Consider the following 5,716-nt stretch of genomic DNA (forward strand, 5'->3'; position numbering starts at 1 on the left):
TTCCCCCTTTTTAGAGGGACTAGGCAGGGGTGTCCCCTTTCACCGGGCCTATTTGCCTTGGCAATCGAGCCACTAGCTTGCATTCTACGGCAGCATCCAGGAATAGAGGGTTTGAGGACAGGCAATAGAGAGGATGTTGTGGCCCTCTATGCCGATGATTTATTAATTTTTTTTGGCTAACGGGAGCACAGCAGCACCATTGGTAATGAGGGAGATTTGGAGACCACTCAGGATTCAATGTGAACTGGAGCAAATCCAATATCTTCTCAATAAGATCAAAAGACTCAGGATCCCCCCATTGAAATGGGTGCATACGTTCAAATATCTGGGAGTGTGGGTTTCTCGGAACCCAGGGGAATATAAGGAACTAAATCTGGATCCCTTAGTATCCTACTTAGCTAATAAAATTAAAGTGTTGGGCAAAATTACCGTTGACTGTTTCGGGTAGAGCGAATCTGATAAAGATGATTGTTCTCCCGAAATTTCTTTACATATTGCAGCACTCACCTCAATACGTATATGATGCATTCTTCAGAAAAATAAACAATATGCTTACAGCCTTTATCTGGAATAACTCCCGTGCTAAAGTAAGATTACAATATTTAACACAAAAAAGAGACAAAGGGGGGTTAGCATTACCCAACTTCAAATTGTATTATATGGCAAGCCAGATGTCACTACTAGTAGACTGGGTTAAACCAGAGGCTCAGAATGAGGGGATAGTGAAGCTAATTTCTCAGACTGAAAAAGGAATTACCCCGATGCAGAAACTAGTAAGGGGACAAATAAGTAGTAAGGACACACCCATAGTGGCGCAAGCTGTCAAAATTTGGCGAGATGTAAATAAGTGGACAGGGTTCTTGGAGATAGATGAGGAACATCCCCTAAATGATCCGGTAGCCCTGAAAGGGATAAAACATCTCCAAATTGCTAAAGTTTGGGAACCATGGGGGTTGATAGCTATAAGTCAGGTATACGAGGGGGAGATATTTAAATCCTTTAGCCAGATTCAGGCGGAATTATCTGTACCCACTAAGCATTTTTTTTTAGGTATCTCCAACTGAGAAATGCTTTAGTGGCATATTTCAAGGATAGGCCTCCTAGGTTTGGATCATCTCCATTTAAAAAGGTACTTAAGTCAGATAAGAAACATTAATTAATTTCGGTAATTTATAATCAGTTACTACTGGCAGATCAGGGTGAGATACAAGAATTACAAGTGCTGCGGGAGAAATGGGAGAAGGACGTAGGGCCGATAGATCCCGATGAATGGTCTATGGCATTGGTGGCTGTCCCCAGAGCTACAAACTCGCTCAGAGTGCAGCAGGTGCAGATGTTCGTGCTTCACAGGGCATATCTAACAACATCAAGACTACTGAAGTTCGGTGCCAGGTCATCTGATAAATGCCCGAAATGCCAATTGTCACCTGGCTCATTTTATCATTTGATCTGGGGCTGCCCCAAAATACAGGCCTTTTGGGAGAAGGTGATACAAACACTGGTAGACGTGGGTATCAATAGAAGGTACTTAACAAATAGATGCTGCCTGCTGAATATGAGTAACTTGGGGGTCCAAAGGGAGGACAGGGACTTTGTTAATAATGCTTGTGCCCTGGCCAAGGTGATGATTGCAAGGACCTGGTTGTCGGATACTGGTCCAGATTATGAAGGATGGAAGGCACTGATGGAATACACGAGTGAGCATAAGAAATGTATATACATTTGTAGAAACACATTGAATAAGTTTGTAAAAATTTGGAGTCGGTGGATAGACCGATAATATAAAAGTAAGAATAGCACGACTAACTAAAAAGATAATAGGGGTATCTCTGTTCACCTTTTTTTTTTTCTCCCCCTTTCTTTGTTCTAGCACTGGGTTTATTAATATATAACAAGATGCACAAAATATAAAAGTATAGAAAAGAAAAAAGAGTTTAAAAATAAAGATTGTAATCATTGGAGTAAGGAACTCCAGAAATCCCCAACCAGAAAATAGGCGAACATAGCTGGCCAGCAAGGGCAACTCAAATACATAGAGATGGGGCCCATGTAAAATCCCTTAGGACGACATAGAGAGACCTGAATAAAAATGGGAAAGCCCACATGGACTAAGCAAGATATGTAACAAGTAGCGGAGACAGCCATAAAACAATAGGCCTGGGGAAAAGCATGGAAACTAAAAATGGGATACCCCCTTATGGCATAATACCAAGATAGCATAAGTGAAGTGTAAAAAACAAGGTAGAGAGACCGTGATAGAGAGGCAAATTGAGGCTGGGCATTTATGTGTTTTTTTGTGTTTGTACGTCGTGAATGTTAAATGTTATAAAAATGTGATAAAATGTGAATTAGTAGATGGAAAACTGGGAATAACGAAATATAGTCATCCTCAAGGAAGGGGATAGACCAGGGAAAATGTTGTAACTGATAGTGCACTGTTCCCAGAATCTGAAATTGTCTATCTGTATGAAATGATGTTTGTATGTTTTTTTTATATGTATATCTTCAATAAAAAGTACATAAAAAAAAATAAAAAATCTTCTGAGGTCTTCTAAGATGTCTTTATTTAGGATTCTATAGAACTCTCCCGTATATCCAAAATATAGCAACAAAAATTATGTTACTCCAAACTTGGCGCCCCTTTCTCGGTCACTGAATCAGGATAATAAGTGAATATATATCAAGTATACTCTCCTTCTATGTATGCTTAGTCCTCGGTTTCACTTTTCAGATATTTTTCTCTCTTTTCTTCTGGTGAGTTCTCGATGTCAAATATGAAAAATGAGTTTGAAAAAACTCAGGAGCCCGAGGTGTGCTCCCCACCACCAGTGCTGTGCCTAAACACGTGCAAAGGGGGCCGTGCGATCGAATGGGTCCGTCTCCCGAAGGAGACAGGGCCCCGTTTTTCCCCTAACCCCTCTCAACCATAAGGCCGAAGAGGGGAAAATAGGGAACGGTGGGTCCTCTTCGCCGAAGCTTAGAGAGACCCTCATTCCTCAACCCCCGGAAGGGTTAGGACGGTGGGTCCTCCGCACCCGAAGGTTTGGAGAGACCCTCAGTAGACTTCCCTCCGCCTTGCGGCTCGGGGTCGTACTCGGGGGGCACGAAGCTCTCCCCAAAAGGCGAGAGCTTCGGCACATTGGGGAAATGGAAGGCCCGAAAGGGTCCACCACACTACCCAAAAAAACGTGACAAAACTACAAAACCAGGAACGTGAAAAGTGACGAACGTGAGAGGGGAAGAGAAATAAATAATAAAGGACCCTAGCCAGAAGGCCAGGGTGGGGGTGTGAAAAATTGTCCTACCCCATCCAAAAGGACGAGGTAAGGACGTGAAGCGCATACCTAGAGGGGAAGTGCGCAGTGCTAGTGCTTACTAGTGCATGGTGATTTTGGGATCACCCGTGCATGTTCGGCACCCCCGAGTTTCCCCGGGGGCACAGTGCAGCCTCGGACTCCAAGCAGCCAGCCAGTCAGCGTCCGACCAAGTGTTTCTCCGTCTTAACAGCAGGCACTTTCCAGCCCCTGGCATGGGAATGGGTACTCCACTGGGCTTTTCGAAAGACTCCCTTAGGGGCTGCACCCCCCTCGGAAGAGCAATCTACTCAGTCCCAGTGTTTCTCCGCTCCCAGGGTTAAGATACTAGGCTGAGCTTTTCGCTGTGCCCAGGCCGGAGGCTCGGTTTCCCCCGACCTGGACCAATCTACTCGGTCTCAGCTTTTCTCCGCTCCCTGGGAATGGATACTAGACTGAGCCTTTCGCTGTCTCATCCTTCAGGGGCTACGAACCCCGTCAAGAGAGTCAAACTACTAGGCCCAGTGTTTCTCCCCCCCTCTTACCAGTGGATTTACGGAAACAACACCTCCTACCAAAGGCAGAGGTGAAGGTACTCAGCCAGACTTTTCACCACTCCCAGGCAAAAAAGAGGGGTCCCACACCCTCCGCCCATCAGAGCAGCTACTCAGTCCAGCCTTTCTCTATTCTCTGCCAGAGGCCAGTCCATACCCACTGATAAGAACAGATACTACACTTGATCTTAGCCAAAAGGCCGAGAAGCGCCCTTTTCTCGGTCACTGAATCAGGATAATAAGTGAATACTCAGAATATCAAGTATACTCTCCTTCTATATATGCTTAGTCCTCGGTTTCACTTTTCATATATTTTTCTCTCTTTTCTTCTGGTGAGTTCTCGATGTCAAATATGAAAAAAAGGAGACATGCAAAATCCAATGTGTAAAATACGTATTTATAGGACTATGGTAAATTATTCAAGTTGCATCACGTGGGTGTACATCAACTCACTAGTGGTAAGCTGAGACACACGTATCTAGGTATCTTTTAAAATGGGATGTCGTACCCCTACTCACGATCAAAAGCAGGTTTCCAAGCACATAATGGTTTCTTTAAAGCTTTTTTCACTTAAAATAGATTTTATTCAAATAATACTCATAAAAGCAATCCAAATCACATACACTTTAGACAGACTTCTGGGTAGAGGCAGTGATGTAGTGCAGTCTACACACAAATTTCCCAGAGATCCGGACCTGAAAAACGTGTGGATAGTCACTCATCCACTTACCTCTTTCCTTTACAGTCTGGTGCACAAGGATAAAATAGTTAACAAGCACTATTCCAGGCACAACATGTTTCGAGACTCCAGTCTCTTCCTCAGGTCACTGGATAGTGCTACTGACAGGATCCGTTAATATACCCTCCGGTAAGATTACTTCCTGTTACGTACTTCCATACCTCCCAACTTTGCGAGTTCAGCAGGCGGGACGCTGCTGCTGCTGCGCGCCATAGGCGCGCCAACATTTTCAGGGGCGTGACCTAATTCGGGGGCGTGGCCTATGCTCGCGGCTCTCCCGCGAGGCCACGCCCCCATTTTGCCGCTATGGGGGCATGACCCAGAGGCTCTGTGAGCCTCTAGCCATGCCCCCTGGCTGCGGGAATAGACACTGTGCGCATGCGCACAGCGTTTATTCCCTGCTGCTTAGCAGCTGACAGGGGGTCTCCCAACAGCCCCCCACACCGCGGGACACTGCCGCCCGCGGGTGGGACAGCAGGACAGGCCCTGATAATCGGGACTGTCCCGCTAAAATCGGGACTGTTGGGAGGTATGTACTTCCGGTCACGGAAGAGTCTTTTCACTCCTCCTAAACACATACAAAAGCCACAACAGACAACATGAAGAAAATGAGTAATCCCTCCTATTATCCCCGAGTGCTAGTAGTCATATGTGTCCCATATAAGTCTCTGTAGCCGCCGTTACAATCTGCCTTATACACGGCTGTTACACTTCCGCCCAGCGTGACGTCACTTCCGCCGGGGTATGCGGGGATTCGCCTCGTGTATCTGGCGTCCTCCATTCTCCCGCACTTTCTAGGCATGTGTTCAATGGGATTTCTTTATATCAATAGCCGGCTTTCCTCATGTAATCTCCTTATAAAGTGGCAAATTAAATATCTATAATAAATAAAGCAAGTGTGAATAATCGCTTTAAAATACACTAAAAATAAAGGATTTGATAAAAAACTTCTAATATGAAAAATTCTTTAAGTATAAAAATTTTCGACATAAAAAGATTATTTTTGACATAGAAAAAGCAACCAACAATTTTAAAGTGCTAAAAACTGGGAAATGGGTGGGCCAAAAATCAAAAATGTAGGGCAGTGGATAGATGTTATTTTAAAGGAACCAAGTTCGAAGTCTTGGTTC

The 5,716-nt window shown here is 44.6% G+C and overlaps 1 pseudogene; it reads right to left on the reverse strand.

Annotated features, from left to right (window-relative positions):
• Positions 1–3,839: 3,839 nt before the first annotated feature.
• LOC146060891 (U2 spliceosomal RNA) lies at positions 3,840–4,059 on the reverse strand (annotated as a pseudogene).
• Positions 4,060–5,716: the final 1,657 nt, after the last annotated feature.

Source organism: Crinia signifera, chromosome 2 (assembly GCF_055691185.1).
Source record: "Crinia signifera chromosome 2, ASM5569118v1, whole genome shotgun sequence".
Taxonomy (NCBI): Eukaryota; Metazoa; Chordata; class Amphibia; order Anura; family Myobatrachidae; genus Crinia; species Crinia signifera.